The 18,683-nt window shown below is 45.9% G+C and overlaps 1 long non-coding RNA gene across 1 annotated transcript; it reads left to right on the forward strand.

The window, feature by feature from the left end:
• The first annotated feature begins 5,166 nt into the window (after positions 1–5,166).
• Positions 5,167–17,364, forward strand: LOC119970540. The gene is made up of 2 exons (XR_005461641.1): positions 5,167–5,286; positions 17,158–17,364. It is a non-coding gene; the product is annotated as an uncharacterized LOC119970540 (long non-coding RNA).
• The last annotated feature ends 1,319 nt before the right edge of the window (positions 17,365–18,683 follow it).

Raw genomic sequence — 18,683 nt, forward strand, 5'->3', positions numbered from 1 at the left:
GCACCTCCGTGTTCTCCCACTTGCTGCTCCGCTCCTTCTTGGCCCACCGGAGCACACACTCACGATCCACGAACCGATGAAACCTCACCAACACCGCCCGCGGCGGCTCGTTTGGCTTGGGCCTCCTAGCCAGAATTCTGTGGGCCCCCTCTAACTCCAGGGGCCCCTGGAAGGACCCAGCCCCCATCAGCTAGTTTAACATAATCACCACATTGGCCGCTAGGTCCGACCCCTCCAGCCCCTCTGTGAGGCCCAGGATCCGCAAATTCTTCCTCCTCGACCGGTTGTCCAGCTCCTCGAACCGCTCCTGCCCTCTTTTATGGAGCGTCTCATGCATCTCCACCTTCCCCGCCACGGCCACAACCTCGTCCTCCCTTTCGGAGGCCTGCTGCTGCAGCTCCCGGATCGCAGCCCCCTGGGCTGTCTGGGTCTCCATCAGTTCCCTGTTAGTTACCTTCAGGGACTCCAGCAGCTCCAACTTCAGCTCCTGGAAGCAGCGCAGCAGAATCGCCTGCTGCTCCTGGACCCACTTCCTCAGCTCCTCGAGGCCTCTGCCGGCCGCCATTTTATCTTCCTGCCCCCGTTTTTTCAGAGGCGCTTTCTTCGGTTTTTTCTCTGCCCCACTCCTGGTCTGGACCATGGGACCATTGGGGTCGACTCCTGTCTTCTTCCCCGCTACAGCTTCGTTGGGGGCCCTGAAAAGAGCCCCAAAGTCCGTTCTCCGCGTGAGCCGCCGAATGTGCGGCTTAACTGCTCATTGCCGCCACCGGAAGTCCTGCAGTTGCATATTGGCCGCTGAGTAGCCCTCCCCCTCAACCATGGATCTGTGATTCCTTCCTCTTCCCAATCTACATGCTGTCCCTTGGTAATAACAGCTTTGTAAATTGCATAGATTTACTGATGACAGCATGAAAACCATCCCACCATCTCTTTTCAGACTTCCACTGTCCCTGGATTGTCAGACTATTTATCCAGTATTCATTCCAAACTGATTGAGCCTCAATTTCCACCAATTAGACATCGGGAAGACTGAAGTCACTGAGTTCCCCCACAAACTCCATTTCAACATCTCCTGACACTGTGTTACAAATGTGAGACATTATAAGAGGCTACATTTTAACCTGTCTCCTTTAATTTAAGGTAAAGCAGAATGTTCTAGAATGAGAGCTAATAAAATCATATTGAATTCTGCCTGGAGACAGGCCCAATATGATTTTGTTGCCATGGGAACAGAGGCCTAGTTTGAAACCCACAGAAACTCAAGTGCCAGTTTTCACACATTGACAGAAAAGAGGGGCAGCTGCTTTTGCCTGACACGGATTATTGGACTCAGTTAGAGAGTGATACATGGAGAGGAAGACTGAAAGCAGCTGTTGCTGTGACAAGCAGAGGGAAAGATGGTTTTTGTGTTCACCAACCGCCAGAATGCTGGTGAAAATGGATTCCCTGTTTTAAGAGCCTGGCTTTTGGAATTTAAAGACCAAGGAGGTGGTTCAATGAAACTTAGGAGATTGAGTGAAGGGACTTTCAGAATGACAGTGCAAAGCACATCCCGATGTGGCAGGGAGATCAAAGGGACCCTGCTGAAACAGTGGGAGGGATTTGGACTTTATCTACAAGTATTTGTTGAGAGTGTGACGTAACATATAAATGTGGCATGGGGCTTTTTGCTGTGTTAGGTAGTTAATGGGGAAAGTATAATTTCTGTAATTTAGTTTATCAGTTGTCTACTAAATAAAGTTTAGTCAATATTTATTTTAGTTTGTCTAATACAGTAAAAGTCTTAAAACATGAAATCTTGTGTGATTTCCATCAGTCACTGCGAAATTCAGATCTCTATTTAAAAGTTAGCAGTCTCTGCGGGAATTGTAACAACTGCCTCAATCTGAAATACACAGGACATCAAGGTTCCAAACAATTTGACCCCGAGCTCAACTTGCAACCCTAAATATTCTTGATTGTGAAAAGTGTCCACTTCCGTCTCTCAATAGAAATCGTTGATTAGCCACAAGTGTGGCTATAGTGACATCGTTTTAGCTACACTTACAAATTTTAGTAGAAAACCCCTTGCAAACAATAGTGGCAAGTGCACTTCACTTATAAACTTACTTGACAAATATCAAACGTTCAGCGCAAAACTTTGTAATTTTGGAGGTTAAATGCATCATGGATGGTACCACAAACCAGGGAACTATATAATTTTACACACATCATCATTTTCTAAGTTGTCTTTTCTCTATCACTAAAGTTTGCAACTCTGGGATGAATTTATCAGACGTAGCGTATCTCAATGCTCAGCATGTTTCAGAGTGATTGCTGAGAATGTTTACTTGTGCAACAATACTTATTTGTGGGGTGGCACAGTGGTTAACACTGTTGCCTCACAGGGCCAGGGAGCTGGGTTCAATTCTGGCCTTGGGTGACTATCTGTGTGGAGTTTGCATTTTCTTCCCGTGTCTGCATGGGCTTCCTGCAGGTGCTCTGGGTTCCCCCACAGTCCCAAGATGTGCAGGTTAGGTGGATTGACCATGATAAATTGCCCCTTAGTGTCTAGGGATGTGCAGGTTAAGTTATGGATGAATAGCAGAGTGGATCAGTGCAGACTCGCAGGGCTGAATGCCGTCCTTCTGCACTGTAGGAATTCTATGATTCTATTCTATGATTCTACTCACAAGATTTGAATCTGTTCTCCATCCAGAGTATGGCTGGATTGTGCCTGCCCTTTGCCATGTTGTGCCCTGTGGTGTTGCTCATTATTGGTTCACAGCTCCTTCTTTAATACAATGTTTCTGGTGTTTCCATGGTGCGAGACCCTAGCATTTCTGCACCATTTTAGCAAATAACCAGGAAAATAAAACACACGTAATGATGAAAGACATTTCCAAACTTTGAAACAAGCTTTGAAAGGTATCAGTGAGGGGATTTGAAATCAGTTCTAACTGCTACGATCCTTGTTTATGTTAGACTCTGAAACCTTTCTACTATGCCTTTCCTTCAGTTACCATAGGTTATCAGTCTGTTTTCTCCTTTACAATCCTCTTGCAACTCCGACACTTAAAAGTTTTTTTAAAATCACAAAATGATGAGTTAATAATTTAATAATTTAAGTGTCTTCATCATTGCTGCAGGTACATCATTCAACACCTCTTTGTGCCCTTCTCCTCTCTGATAAGCTTACAAAACTCTCTTCTCTTTAGAAAAATGAGAGGTGACCTGATTGAGACATATAAGATTCTCAGGGGACTTGACAGGGTAGATGCTGAGAGGATGTTTCCTCTTGTGGGAGAGTCTAGGACAGAAGGTATAAAAGTCTGAGAACACGCACGAACAGATTCAAAAACAGCTTCTAAACGACTGACCTGATTGATATTACACTCCTGTATGCTTCACCCAATGCCGATGTCTATGCATTTACATTGTGTACCTTGTGTTGCCCTATTATGTATTTTATTTGATTTTTATTTTATTTTATTTTCATCGACTAAACGATCTGTTGGAGCTACTCCCAGAAAAATGCTTTTCACTGTACCTCGGTACACGTGACAATAAACAAATCCAATCCAATCCAAAGCGTTGCCGATTGAAGACAGAGATGAGGATGAATTTCTTCTCTGAGGTTAGAGAACCTGTGGAACTATTTAGTGCAGAGAGTTGTAGAGGCTGGGCCATTAAGTATGTTCGAGGCTGAGATAAACAGGTTTTTATTCAGTAAGGGAATCAAGGGTTATGGGATAAGATGGGAAAATGAAGTTGAAGATTTCATCAGATCAGCCATGATCTCATTGAATGGCGGAGCAGACTTGATGGGCCAAGTGACCTACTTCTGCTCCTACGTCTTCTGTTATTGTCCTTTAAATTTCAATTAATGCTTTTCATAATCCCTTTTTGCATTTTTCAGATTCTGGACCTTTCTCTGCTTGATATTCTGCTGCAAATTATTTCTCTTTTTAACATTTGGCAAAAGTTTTGAATATGCTTTCATTAGAACGTTAGAATGTCTATAAAACACGTTAAATTGTACATAGTCTGAAAACCAATAGACGGAATGTCCTGGATGCTTTTTATTTCAGCTTGTGTATATTTTTTCTAACATTGTTAATAAATACCTTTGAATAATCTGACTTGAAAATAAGGCAGTTCATATGCTCTGCCTTACAGCATGCACATAATCACTTATGTGGAAGAAACTTTTATATTAAGTAATATTTTGGAAATCATCATCAGATCTTCATGCATTTACAATTCTTTCTAATCGGACTTACCAAATAGGCCAAAAATGTTTCTTAAAAAAACCTACAAAAAAGGCAAGTTATATGGATCAGATTAGCTGCTTTCTTCAACAATTACTGATTTGATTATTTTTTACTCTTTCTTGAGATGTGGGTCTGTTGCCAAGGCCCGCATTCACTGCCCATCTCTAATTGCCCTTGTACGGAATGACTTGCTAGGTCATTTCAGAGGGCAATTAAAAGACAGCCATGGGCCTGGAGTCACTAATCGACCAGGCAGGTAAGGCTGGCAGATGAGGTTTTAGTGAACCAGATGGGTTTTTGCATCCATCATAGAATTTACAGTGCGGAAGGAGGCCATTCGGCCCATCGGGTCTGCATCGGCTCATGGAAAAAACACCCCATTTAAGCCCATACTTCTAACCTATCCCCGCAATCCAGTCACCCCAACTAACCTTTTTGGATTCTAAGGGCAATTTAGCATGGCCAATCCACCTAACCTGCACATCTTTGGACTGTGGGAGGAAACCGGAGCACCCGGAGGAAACCCAGGCACACACGGGGGCGAACGTGCAGACACAACACAGACAGTGATCCAAGCCGGGAATCGAATCTGGGACCCTGGAGCTGTGAAGCAACTGTGCTAACCACTGTGCTACCACGCTACCCTCAATTTATCATTGACTGTGATCATGATTACTGAATCTATTTAATAATTGAATTTCAATTCCACCAGCTGCCATGGTGGGATTTGAACCCATGTCTCACAGGGCATTAGCTTGGGCCTTTGGATTACTAGACCCATGACAGTACCACTATCGCTCCTTAAAGTTTTAGCAATCAACCAAAATGTCTTTGTTTAATTTTTTTTTTAAACTTTCAAAGAACTGTAGTGGAGATATTTAAATTATTAACTCATTTATTATTCTATTTTCCAGATAGAAAATTGAACTCCAGTGGATTTAGCATTCTTCCAGGAAGAATGCAAAGAAATTGGCGGGGGTGCAGAAAAGATTCACGAGGATGGTTCCAGGGACAAGCAACTCTAGTTATGAAGGTAGATTGGAGAAGTTAAAACTGTTTTCCTTCATGATGAATTTGATCGAGGTATGCGATATCATGAGGGGTCTGAACAGAGCAAATTGGCTGAATGGTCTCCTTCTGTGCTGTAACAGTTCGGAGAGCTCGAGAAGTGCAATTACAGTGTCTGAAAGACCATTTTAACCAATATTGAAAGTGGACCAGGCGGCATGGTGGCGCAGTGGTCAGCACTGCTGCCTCACAGCACCGAGGACCCAGGTTTAATCCCTGCCCCTGGTCACTATCCGTGTGCATAATGCGCATTCTCCTCATGTCTGCGTGGGTCTCACCCCCACAACCCAAAGATGTGCAGGGTAGGTGGATTGGCCAGGCTAAACTGCCCCTTAATAAGAAAAAAACAATTGGGCACTTTACATTTAAACAAAAAAAGGGAAAGTGGACAAATTGAACTTAAATACTCATTGCAACATTTTTGTAACACAAATGAAATAAGTCACTGTTGTTACTGGTAACAGACTTGGTTTTTTGAAATATTGAAGATGCGCAGTTACAGCAATCATTATATTTTCTGGCAATAAGAAGGCGGGATGGGTGACGCTGAAATTAGAGAAGAAAGTTGATGAGACCATCAATTCACGAGACACGTGCTTTTAAGATATGAACAGTGGTTTTAATCTACTTACAGCAGAGCCAGCCTGTAACACGATGGACCCTGGATGAACTGGTCGGCTGGCTCTGGGCATCGATCTTTATACAGCAGTCCAGGGGAAGGAGCCGTGGGCGGAGCCAAGGGTGGAGCCCTGTACAAACATTCCCAGTGCTACTCCCCCTAGTGGTCGGGCAACGCAACTGCGCTTACAATAATATGGTATCATATATATTACAGTGTGAATTATATTCACCACATTCACCCCCTACAAAAAATCAAGTCCGGCGGGAGTGGTGGTTCACAAATTGAGTCTGTCCGGTGGTCGAGTCGTCCGCTGTGATCTGCGGAGCACCGGGGTTGCAGCCTCTTGTGGTGGCTGGATGGGTGTTGTGGGTTGGGGTACGATGGGGGCAATTGCGTCCGAGCTCCATACCCATCTGGTTCGACTGGGGGCTGGGGGCGCTGGGAGCTAGCCGGTGTGGGTGCGCAAAACAATTGTAGCGAGCTAGTGGACTCAGGAGCGCGAGGGGGCGGCTGGGTGGGGTGTAGAGTGAGGGGTACCTCTGCAGTGATAGTGGGGGTGCTGGATCCTGCGGGTGCTAGGTCCCGGAGGGATACGGTGTCCTGACGGCCGTCAGGGAACTCCACGAAGGTGTACTGGGGGTTTGAATGAAGCAGGCGCACCTTCTCTACAAGGGGGTCAGTTTTGTGCGTCCTGACGTGCTTCCTGAGGAGTACAGGGCCCGGTGTCTTCAGCCATGCCGGAAGTGAGACCCCCGTGGTAGTGCCCCTGGAAAAACAAAAGAGCTGCTCGTGAGGGGTCTGGTTGGTCGCGGTGCATAAGAGGGACCTAATAGCGTGGAGCGCGTCTGTGAGGACATCCTGCCAATGGGAGACTGGGAGATTCCTGGATCGGAGGGTCAGTAGGATGGTCTTCCAGACCGTCGCATTCTCCCTCTCCACCTGCCGTTCCCCCTGGGGTTGTAGCTGTTAGTCCTGCTCGAGGCGATGCCCTTGTCGAGCAGGTACTGATGCAGCTCGTTGCTCATGAAGGACAAACCCCGGTCGCTGTGTACTTAGCTGGGGAAACCAAACAGGGTGAAGAAACTACGCAGGGCCCTAATGACTGTGTGGGAGGTCATATCGGTGCACGGGATAGCAAAGGGGAAGCGGGAGAACTCGTCTATAACGTTTAGGAAGTAAACGTTCCTGTTAGTTGAGGGGAGTGGCCCTTTGAAATCGATCGCGAGGCGTTCAAAGGGCCTAGAAGCCTTGACCAGGTGGGCCCTGTCTGGTCTATAGAAGTGCGGTTTGCACTCCGCACAGATCGGGCAGTCTCTGTTGACAGCTTTTACCTCCTCAGTGGAGAAAGGCAGATTTCGGGCTTTGATGTAATGGGCGAGCCGGGTGACCCCCGGGTGGCAGAGATCGTTGTGGATGACTTTTAGGCGGTCGCTCTGTGCGCTGACACACGTCCCGCGGGATAGGGCATCTGGGGGCTCATTGAGCTTTCCCGGTCGATACTTAATATCGTAGCTATAGGTGGAGAGTTCGATCCTCCACCGCAGAATTTTATCATTTTAAATTTTGCGCCTTTGCGAGTTGTCAAACATGAAGGCAACCGATCTTTGGTCGATGATGAGGGTGAACCTCCTACCTGCAAGGTAGTGCCTCCAGTGACGAATAGCCTCCACAATGGCTTGTGCTTCGTTTTCGACTGCTGAGTGTCGGAGTTCCGAAGCAGAGAGGGTTTGGGAGAAGAATTCGACTGGTCTCCCTGCCTGATTTAATGTGGCTGCAAGAGCTACCTCTGAGGCGTCGCTCTCAACCTGAAAGGGGGTGGATTCATCCACCGCCCGCATGGCCGCTTTGGCAATGTCCTCCTTGATGCAGTTGAAGGCCTGGCGCGCCTCAGCTGACAGGGGAAATAGTGTGGCCTTAAAGAGTGGGCGGGCTTTGTCCGCATGTTGAGGGACCCACTGAGAGTAGTAGGAAAAGAATCCCACGCACCGTTTGAGGGCCTTGGGACAATGAGGGAGAGGGAGTTCTAATAGGGGGTGCATACGGTCTGGGTCGGGGCCCAGGACTCCGTTTTCACAACATAGCCGAGGATGGCTAGTCTGGTCATGCAGAAAACGCATTTCTCCTTGTTATAGGTTAGATTTAGATTCTGAGCCGTCTGGAGTAAACGGTAGAGGTTGGCGTTGTGGTTCTGCTGGTCATAGCCGCAGATGGTAACGTTATCCAAGTATGGGAACGTGGCCCGCAGCCCGTACTGGTCTACCATTCGGTCCATTGCTCGTTGGAACACCGAAACCCCATTTGTGACGCCGAAGGGAACCCGGAGGAAATGGAAGAGGCGGCCATCTGCCTCGAATGCCGTGTAGTGGCGGTCCTCCGGGCGGATTGGGAGCTGGTGGTATGTAGACTTCAGATCCACCGTGGAAAAAATCCGATACTGGGCGATCTGGTTTACCATGTCTGCAATCCTGGGGCGGGCGTACACGTCAAGGAGCGTAAACCTATTAATGCTCTGACTATAGTCTACGACCATGCGGAAATTTTTCCCGGTCTTGACGACCGCCACCTGAGCTCTCCAGGGTCTGTTGCTGGCCTCTATGATCCCCTCACAGAGGAGCCTTCGGACCTCCGATCGGATGAATACCCTATCCTGCAGGCTGTACCGCCTGCTGCGAGTGGCTACGGGTTTACAGTGAGGTTGGCAAAGAGAGGAGAGGGGGGGGATTTGCAACGTGGCTAGGCTGAAGATAGTGAGTGGGGGTGGGGGTCTTGAGATTACACTGGAAATCAAGGCCTAATAAGAGTGGGGCGCAGAGTTCGGGCAGGACGTAGAGCTGGAATTTGGCATAGCTAGCGCCTTGGATTGTGAGCGTCGCGGCGGTGTGCCCTTGGATCTGGACAGAGTGGGAGCCCGAAGCGAGGGAGATAGTTTGCCGCGCAGGGAAAACGGGGAGCGAACAGCATCTTACCAGATCTGGGTGTACGAAGCTCTTTTCTTTCCAGAGTCGAAAAGGCACGGTGTGCTGTACCTGTTGATTTGGACCATCGCCATTGAGTTGCGGAGATGCTTCGGGCGCGATTGGTCCAGTGTGACTGCGCTGAGTTGCGGGTAGTCGGCGGCTCGATCAGCTGTGCTGGAGTGGCCCCGTGATGACTGCCCTCTGGGTTTGTAGTCGTCGAGGTGAGTTTCAGAGTTCGAAGGGGATGGATCCCAAGATGGTCGCCCCATGAGTCGCACATGGCCGGCCGCATGGAGGAGGATTGCCAAGATGGCCACCCCCATGCGTCGCACATGGCTGGACGCATGGAGGATTGCCAAGATGGCTGCCCCCATGAATCACACATGTCGGATGGGTGCGGAGTCGGCATACAGGCTGCAGCATTTCGGGGCCTGCAGGCCTGTGAATTCAGGGAACGAGTGCTTTGAGCCATGGGAGGGTTAGAGGCTGGGGTGGAACAAGTGCTTTGAGCCGTGGGAGGGTTAGAGGCTGGGGCTTTCTTCGCCAGACACACTTTGGCATAGTGTCCTTTTCGCCCGCAGCTGCTGCAGGTCACATTGCGGGCCGGGCAGTGCTGCCGCGAGTGCTGATTCTGGCCGCAAAAGTAGCAGGCTGGGGCAGCATTGTGGCTGGGCGGCCGCGCGGCGCAGGCGTGGGGCAGTCGCTGGTCGGGGGCCCATGACTGGGTCCGCGGGGAACGAGGTGAGGCTGCAGAAGGAGACCTCCATAGTTGTAGCAAGTTCAACAGTCGCTTCATGATTTAGGGCCCCCTTTTCCAGCAGTCGCTGGCGCACGTAATTCGATCTAAGGCCTGCAACAAAGGCATCGCGTACAGCAAGTTCTCTATGTTCTGCCGCGGTAACCGCCTGGTAATTACAGTCACTAGATAAAGTTTTTAGCTCTCTCAGGAATTTTGCTAGCAATTCCGTAGGCTGCTGGCGGCGAGTAGTAAACACGTGTCGTGCATAGACCTCATTAACAGGTCTCACATACATTTTGGCGAGTAGCGCTAGGGCTTCAGTATAGGAGCTGGTACAGTTTAGTTGAGTAGAAATTCTGTGGCTCACCCTCGCGTGCAGTAGGCTCAGTTTCTGCTCCTCCATTGTTTTGGCTGTGCTTACTTCCGCCAGGTAGGCTTTAAAACGCCGGAGCCAATGAGAAAAAAATTATTTTGCCTCTGCATCTTCTGGGTCGAGTTCCAGTCGCTCAGGCTTGAGGGCTGATTCCATGATTGATCCTGACTGTTTCTTAAGTAGATTAAATTGAAGAGACCATCAATTCACGAGACACGTGCTTTAAGATAAGAACAGTTGTTTTGATCTACTTACAACAGAGCCAGCCTGTAACACAATGAACCCTGGATGAACTGGTCGGCTAGCTCTGGGCATCGATCTTTATACAGCAGTCCAGGGGGAGGAGCCGTGGGCGGACCCAAGGGTGGAGCCCTGTACAAACTCCTATGCATTCCCAGTGCTACTCCCCCTAGTGGCCGGGCAACGCAACTGTGCTTACAATAATATGGTATCATATATATTACAGTGTGAATTACATTCACCACAAAAGTGTCAAAGAGAAAGTCATACTGCAATTACAGGAAATACAACCTGAGAAGGAATTGTTTGGTTTAATTTCAGGTATGGTCCATAAGTTGATTTAGCCTCACCAGCGTGGTAATCTACAGAGTTGTATCACTGCTGGCGACAGATTTGGCAGTCTGTTCAACACATTTTCATGTTTTACCCGCAGCTGTAAAAATTGAAATGAGTGGTGTTTCTTCCTTAATGGTTATTTCGCCACCAGCCCCAAAATGGTGCCTAAACCTAAGTGCAGCCAAGCTTACAAAATACATGTCCTGCATTATAGTAGAAATAATTCATCTGTCAATATTGCTGGAAATGTTGAAAGTGGTCTGAGTTGTACTGTGGCATGTGGGCCTTACAGCTCTGTAAATTGTTGAGTCAGGCTGCCCGTTACAACGAGTAAAATACAGACTCCATCGCTAAGCCATGGATTATGAGCACACCAAGACCTGCACACTGGATTGGTTGAGCAAATTGTAGTAATCTCAATACAAGTCACTCAGCTGTGAAAAGCTTTCTTGCCAATATGACTTCAACTAACAACATTTACTGTCAAATTCCATATTCCTAATATCATGCCCAATATTATTACTCTGATAGGCAAAGGGCTAAAAAACTGAAATGAAAATGAAAATGGGGGAAATACCCAGCAGGTCATTCAGACTAAATCTACCAAAGATTTAATCCGACACTCATTCAGCATTTTAAAAAATTCTTTCACATGATGTGGGCATTGCTGGCTAGGTCAGTGTTTTTGCCTATCCCCAGCTGTTGAGTAACCTGTCGTGCACTTTGAGGATTTTTATTACTCACTTATGCAACCTGTTAAATACTTGAAACAGCGACGCCGTTGTCTTCAGTTCGCGTAACAAATCTTGTTACCTTGACACCTATTCCTGAGAGAGTTTAAAAAAAAATCAATTTTAAAGTACCAAATTATTTTTTTCCACTTAAGAGGCAATTTAGCGTGGCCAATCCACCTACCCTACAGACTTTCTTTTTGGGGTTGTGGGGGTGGGACCCACGCAGACACGGGAAGAATGTGCAAATTCCACACGCACAGTGACCCAGGGCCGTGATCGAACATGGGTCCTCGGCGCTGTGAAGCAGCAGTGCTAACCACTGCGCCACCCATGTTCCTGAAAATGTTGCTCACGTTTCCCATTATCAACATCAGGTCAGTGATCTAAAGCCCAACACTGTTGACAGGTAACCATTGCAAATATAATCTCCAGTCTTGAAAGCCTTGACATTGCAGTTGTAAAGGGATTTGACAGCAAATGTAATGTAGCACGTTCAGAGCAATTTAGAAGACTCTCGTTTTCCCTAAAATTCATAATTCAATAAGAATTCCATTTGAGCCTCTACACCTATTATAATTCTCCCCAGAGTGGACTGACACACCCACCTGCTGCAGCACAGCACCACACATATCTCAGAGAGGAATCCTTTGATACTCTCCAATCTTTGATCCATGGACTTGTGAAACAGAGTAGTACTATGCATATCCTATTACTGTTCCAGCGCTCTTACTTTGAAAGTTGTCCACTGATCTCCATTCCCACTGGTGCTTCGACTTTTGATGCCTATACCCATAACAGTTTCTCCAATTCACATTGCTGCATTTGTAGTGATGCATTCTCTGTGCCTGGTTGATCGATTTGATTGATTGATTTGATTTATTGTCACATGCGCCGAAGTACAGTGAAAAGTATTTTTCTGCGGCCAAGGGAACGTACACAGTGCGTACATAGTTGATAAAAAAAGAATAATCGACAGAGTACATTGATAAATGGTACATTGCCAAACAGTGATTGGTTACAGTGCGGGACAAGCGGCCAAACAAAGCGAATACATGAGCAAGAGCAGCATAGGATGTCGTGAATAATGTTCTTACAGGGAACAGATCAGTCCAAGGGAGAGTCGTTGAGGAGTCTAGTAGCTGTGAGGAAGTAGCAGTTCCTTTGTCTGGATGTGCGGGTCTTCAGACCAGTAAAGGTTCACGTGGTAATGGAAGTGTAGACAGTGTCAATGCAGATATCACAATCTTGGTGATGCTTCTGCTAGGGCTAGAAAAATGGTGCTTGTATATTCTATTTGTGATAGTTGTTGTGCTTTAATTCCAGATGATCAAGGCACACCAATGAGAAGGATAAAATATTAAGGATCTAACACACATTTCAAATCAACAATGAAGATTAATATATTAATGAATATCAAGTTGCTGTGGCAAGTAAAGACATGGCAATCTACATTGTTTTATACTGATGATTCCAAAATCATTGTTTTGAAACATCTTCTACAGAAATGCAAATATGTTGAGCATGAAAGTCCTCACTGTGAAAGATATTGAGATCCGTTGCTGAAGGGAATGGAGTGCACTGCTCCCAGTCTGATTGCAGACCAAAGCTACAGCTGCATTGGGAGGCCTCAGCTCTGCAGAGGTTTCTGCTGTCACAGCCTAGTTCCCTTAATCTCCTTGTGCCTCACACATGGTCAGTCATGGAGAGGTGTGTGGAAAATTACAGCATCCATCACATCATAACCTCCACCAGCGCAGATACATAAACAATGGTGGGTTCTTGCATACATCTAGATATGGTGGCATTGGGTAAAGGACATGCACTAGTGAGCAGGGGTAGTTGAGAGAAGCAGAGGTAGCCATGCTCAGCTGGGCATTGATTCAGAACCTTAGGGGTTCTGAGGCCTGGAGGCTCTACTTTAACCAGCAGCAAGGCATGCATGTCAGAGTTCCTTAAAGCACTGCAGGATTGTGGTCTGAGAATAAAGGAATCCATTCATTTCATGTGTCCACTATGTCTCAGAGCTTTGAACACATGAGCTCCTCCATTGAGAGTGGTCAACTTTGTGAAGGGATGAATGTGGCAGCATTCAGAATGGGTGCAGGAATGGCGCATTGACGTGCACAGATACATGCCGCACTCTGGAGCACGGACTGGTCAGTGGTGTTGATGGCACAGAGGTGCACCAAGTGGATGCCAGTTGTGCCGAAGTTCCCCTCTGGTGATCCAGGGCACCGTTAAAAGATTGAGGCAATCAACAAAGTGGATGAGGGTGCCATCCCTCATGGCATGTCATCATCAACAACCTCTTTGGCCCCTCTACTTGAAGGACCATCTATGCAGCAGGGCTCGATGATGGAGGTTGCTCATGAATTCACCCTGGTGCACATCCCATGAAAAGATCAAGAAACCTCCCCAAAATTGTGTCATCCACAAATTTGGTTGTTGCGTTTTTGATTCCAAAATCCAAATCGTTGATGTAAATTGTGAACAGCAGTGGGCCTATCATTGATCACCATGAACCATCACTTCCCACCTTCAGTCACTCTGAATAGTTACCCTTCACTCCTGCTCTATGCTTTATGTCATTCACCTGAGGAAGGAGCAGTGCTCCGAAAGCTAGTGTTTGAAACAAACATGTTGGACTTTAACCTGGTGTTGTAAGACTTTTTACTGTGCTCACCCCAGTCCAACGCCGGCATCTCCACATTGTGTCTTGAAATCGGCTCGTAATCCATTCTGCCACTTGTCCCCTGACTCCACATTCTGTGCCCTTAGTCGTTAGTTTATTATGCAACACAGACGCAGAGCTATGCTTTTTTATTTTGGAAAATATGCTTTTTCAAATTTCAGCTGACAGAAAATGTCATAATTTGAATTGAGACAGAGCAAACGCCTTAAAAATGTAAGGCCACGTTCCAGGGTGAGAAACAAACAAATCACCCCCAGGGGTGTGTGAGAAGAAAAACGTTTCCTCACCCATTGAAACTTGTAACTGTCCAAGGAAAAGACATAAAAAATGCAAAGCACTGGATATTAAAACAATGGCTACCGCAGACAGACCCACCCAAAATCCCTTGGAAATACGAAATGGGAGAAGCATTTCAAGGCAAGTCTGCCCAGCCACTAGGGAGAGATTTCAAGTGACATAAACAGTGTTGAGGAATCCTTCAATAGAGGAATCAGACTAAAAGCTGCTCTTATTTTATTGTTATAATGATATAGGCACCAATTGCTCCCAATGGGTTGGACAAACATGTGGGTTCATTTATTTAGACGAGATACATGGGATCATTTATACATAGGTAGAAAGCTTGAAGACATCAGCAGTAGAGCTGTGCGCATGTGCTCTGCTCAAAAGTAAAAGTGAAACTAAGACTAGATCACATGACACACTTCCCTTCCAGTGATGTCATACTGCTATGTCTGAAAGGCACATTACAACGTCCCAGTTTCTTTTTTTAAGCGAATTTCCCCTTTCCAAGGAAATGCGGCTATTTACAATATATGTTCATGTTTCATTACCATTATATAAGTGCATAGAACTGGTGAATCTGTAAGTCTCTAAAGTGCAGAGATAATCTGCTCGCATGCCCAGATCTTGCAATGGTAACCTTGCCTGGAGATTTCTTTAATTGTTCACAGTGATCTGTAGGATTGCCATTCTTGGATGTTCCTCCTGGTTGCATTTGGGATCTAGTTCTCAATGCAATAGGGCTGCGTGATGGTCGAGGAGCTGGAATCTCAGTTATGTCTCACATTGCACTTTTGTGTGTGTAATGACTTTATAGGAACTTGGTTCTGAACAAATCATTGACTCCTCAGCTGGTTGCTACGCACATTCTGTGGGATCCTGGATGCAAACTTGTTGGCCCAAATGTAAATTTGGCAGTTCTGTACTTGATTTTATACCACGTATGTTGGTCATCTTCTCTTGTAGTTTTAAAGGTTGCTCTCTAGTTTCTGAAAATGTAGAATGGATAAGAGCAGATAAACTGGTACATACTGGACTGCCAAATATGAGCTCTGCCAGTGATAGAATAGATGCAATTAAAGGTGCCACTCAGAGGTAGCATTGCAATATGCAGGTCTTGCATGTTCTGTTTACATTTGTGAATTAGGGATTTCACCATGTGAATTATTCATTCAGCTCAGTTGTTAGCCATAGGATATCACGAAGAAGAAGTAGTATGATCGATTCCACTTTTCACACATATCCTGAAATGCCTTACCAATGACTTGGAAACCTTTATCAGTAATGATCTCTATAGGCATACCAAATAAACTGAAAATAGCACTTTTGAGTGTCCATGACAGTTATACTTGATGTATGTGCAATTGTTGAATGATGGGATACTTAAAGTAGTCAGAGATAACAATGAAGTCAGTGCCATGGATTTGAAGAAGATCAGATATGACATCAGAAGAGGATGTGTAGGAATTGCACGTGGGATCAATGGTGTTTTGCGCTGACTTGACATATGAAATTGACATGTCTTGCACTTCTTGATGATGACTTCAATGTCATTTTTCATACAAAGCCAAATAGACTGTCTCTCTTGCAAGTTTTTGCACCCAATCTATGCCCATTTGTGAGAGATGCTGAAGAATATTAGTTTGTAATGATGACCTACCTGCTTTTATGCCTACCTTGTCCCAGTAAGGCCAAAATGGAATCATATTTGTGGACCTATTGAATTTAAACAGGCCCCCGGCCCACCTCCCTCCACCTGGAAGTGGTTTTTCACAGTTTCTGTAGTGTAAAATATTTTACTCTTTCTTTGTGTAGCCGTTGTGATTTGAATTGTGCAAAATATCCCAGATCAATTGATGGAATTGTGTTCTCCTGCAGGACTAATGTTGCAGCTCCCGTGAAGCTTCCAATTTTGTTGAGCCATTCGGGATATTTCAATGTTAGGTTGTAAATGACGATCTGTAGTTTGAGGTCTGACTGATTACATGAAGTCAGTGCAAGGGCATGGCATGTTGGTAGACCTAAAATCGCTGGGCCTTAAGTCTCCATGATGTAGAACATCTGTGACACCCAGGAAGATTGATTGTACTTGCACCCCAGGAATATGGATCCTGCGCAATTGAACCGTTGTATACTGAATGTTTTGCAGTAATAAGTTTGGGCATGGTCTTCCATATCTGTGACACATGTCTTTTAGAACCACAGAGGTATGTTGATCCTTCCCCTGCGTCATCCTTGACGAATAAAAAGTACAGTAAGAAGTCTTACAACACCAGGTTAAAGTCCAACAGGTTTGTTTCAAACACGAGCTTTCGGAGTACGGCTCCTTCTTCAGGTGAATGGAAAGGCTTGTTCCAGAAATGTTTATATAGACACAGTCAGAGATGCCCCGGATGCACAGTCAGAGATGCCCCGGAATGCGAGGGGCATTCCGGGGCATCTCTGACTGTGTCTATATAAACATTTCTGGAACAAGCCTTTCCATTCACCTGAAGAAGGAGCCGTGCTCCGAAAGCTCGTGTTTGAAACAAACCTGTTGGACTTTAACCTGGTGTTGTAAGACTTCTTACTGTGCTCACCCCAGTCCAACGCCGGCATCTCCACATCATGAATAAAAAGTAGTTAGCAACTTTCTCAGTGCAGGTAATTTTATCACATGTCTCAGTGCGTGTGCATGCACATGTGTACATGCGTGTGTGTACATGAGTGCCTGTGTGGAATGACTGTATGCGAAATGACTGCATGAGCGCTGAATGCTTGACATCATATTTTTATTGTTTTTCTTAGGTTTAGTAGTCAATATATTTGCTCTTTCTTCGACTCCGGAAAACCTGGTTTGATTGGCTTATTTTTGCTTACAGCACATCCCTATGAAAATGGAACTCAAATCTTTGTTGTTCCCAACCAAGGAGGTGGAATAAGGGGGAGCCAGTTCACCTCTTCTAACCTGGTCCTAACAGGCAACTTATTAAAGACCTTTTGAAAATCCTGATAATTGCATCTACAGCATTACCATTGTCTGTTCTATCATTTACCTTGTCACAAAATTAAAAAGGTTGGTCAAGCAAGATTTTGATACCCATGCTGACTGTTTATTTTCTTTTCATTTCTGAATGCCCTTCTATTCTCTCCTTTATTACTTATTTGATTATTTCCCGACCACCAACATTGAACTAATTTGTCTATAATTTTGTGTACACGTTCTGCCTCCTTTTTAAATATCGGAATGGCATTAACTATCTGCCAATTCTCTGGTAATACATTATTTTCTTCCATTGTATTATCTATGCATTCTAATGCCTCTGATGTCTCTTCTCTATGAGTGGATGCGACTGATGTGGACTTGAGGCTTTCTCCTCTTTGAGTTTCTGAATCAGAGATTTCCTAATGTTGATGGTGTCCTGATGAGACGTTTGACCGCTGACACCTGCTGGAATCACCTTCTTGAACAGCATGGATCCCTCCCGACTTTGCATGTTTCTCCTCCTTCTCTTCCTCCGGCTTTTCCTGCAATGAGCTGTGCATATTCTAGCACCACACCCTCTTTAAGATCCACTCCTCTTCGGAGGGCCATGCTATGGAGAATGCAGCAGACCACCACAATGCGTGAGACTTTAGCAGGAGTGTTCTGTAGGGCACCATCTAACCAGTCCAGTACATCTTCAGAAGCCCAATGGCCTGCTTGATGATGGTCCCTGTAGCATTTTTGCAGTTGGAGGTAGAGGGTTCTCAGAATCATAGAATTATTGTGGTGTAGAAGGAGGCCATTTGGCCCATTGTCTCTGCACTGACTCTCCAAATGAGCACAATGATTTAGTGCCATTCCCCTGCCTTTTCTCCCCATACCCTTGCACATTGTTTCTTTTCTTTAATTAATTTACGGGATGTGGGCATCGCTGGTTAGGCCAGCATTTATTGCCCATCCCTAGTTGCCCTTCAGAAAGTGGTGGTGGGTTGCCTTCTTGAACCACTGCAATCCTTGAAGTGGAGGTACAACTACTGTGCTGTAGAGAGGGAATTCCAGGATGTTGCCCCAGCGAATGTGAAGGAACGGCAATATATTTCCAAGTCAGGGTGGTGAGTGACTTGGAGGGGAACCTCCAGGTGTTGGGGTTCCCAGGTATCTTCTGCTCTTGTCCTTCTAGATGGTATGGTCGTGGGTTTGGAACGTGCTGTCTGTAGTGATATGCATCACTGTATATACACAAGGGGTTAATGTAAATACACCAACTAAGTAACCACTAGAGAGAGCACCAGAGTTGTCATGACATGCAGACACGCAACCAATGGGTCATTAACACAGGACACAACCAATGGGCAATCAGAACACCCAGAGATGGCATTACCACAAGGGGGCATTACACAACCAATATAAAAAGGACAAGGC

The sequence above is a fragment of the Scyliorhinus canicula genome, chromosome 8 (assembly GCF_902713615.1).
Source record: "Scyliorhinus canicula chromosome 8, sScyCan1.1, whole genome shotgun sequence".
Classification (NCBI taxonomy): domain Eukaryota; kingdom Metazoa; phylum Chordata; class Chondrichthyes; order Carcharhiniformes; family Scyliorhinidae; genus Scyliorhinus; species Scyliorhinus canicula.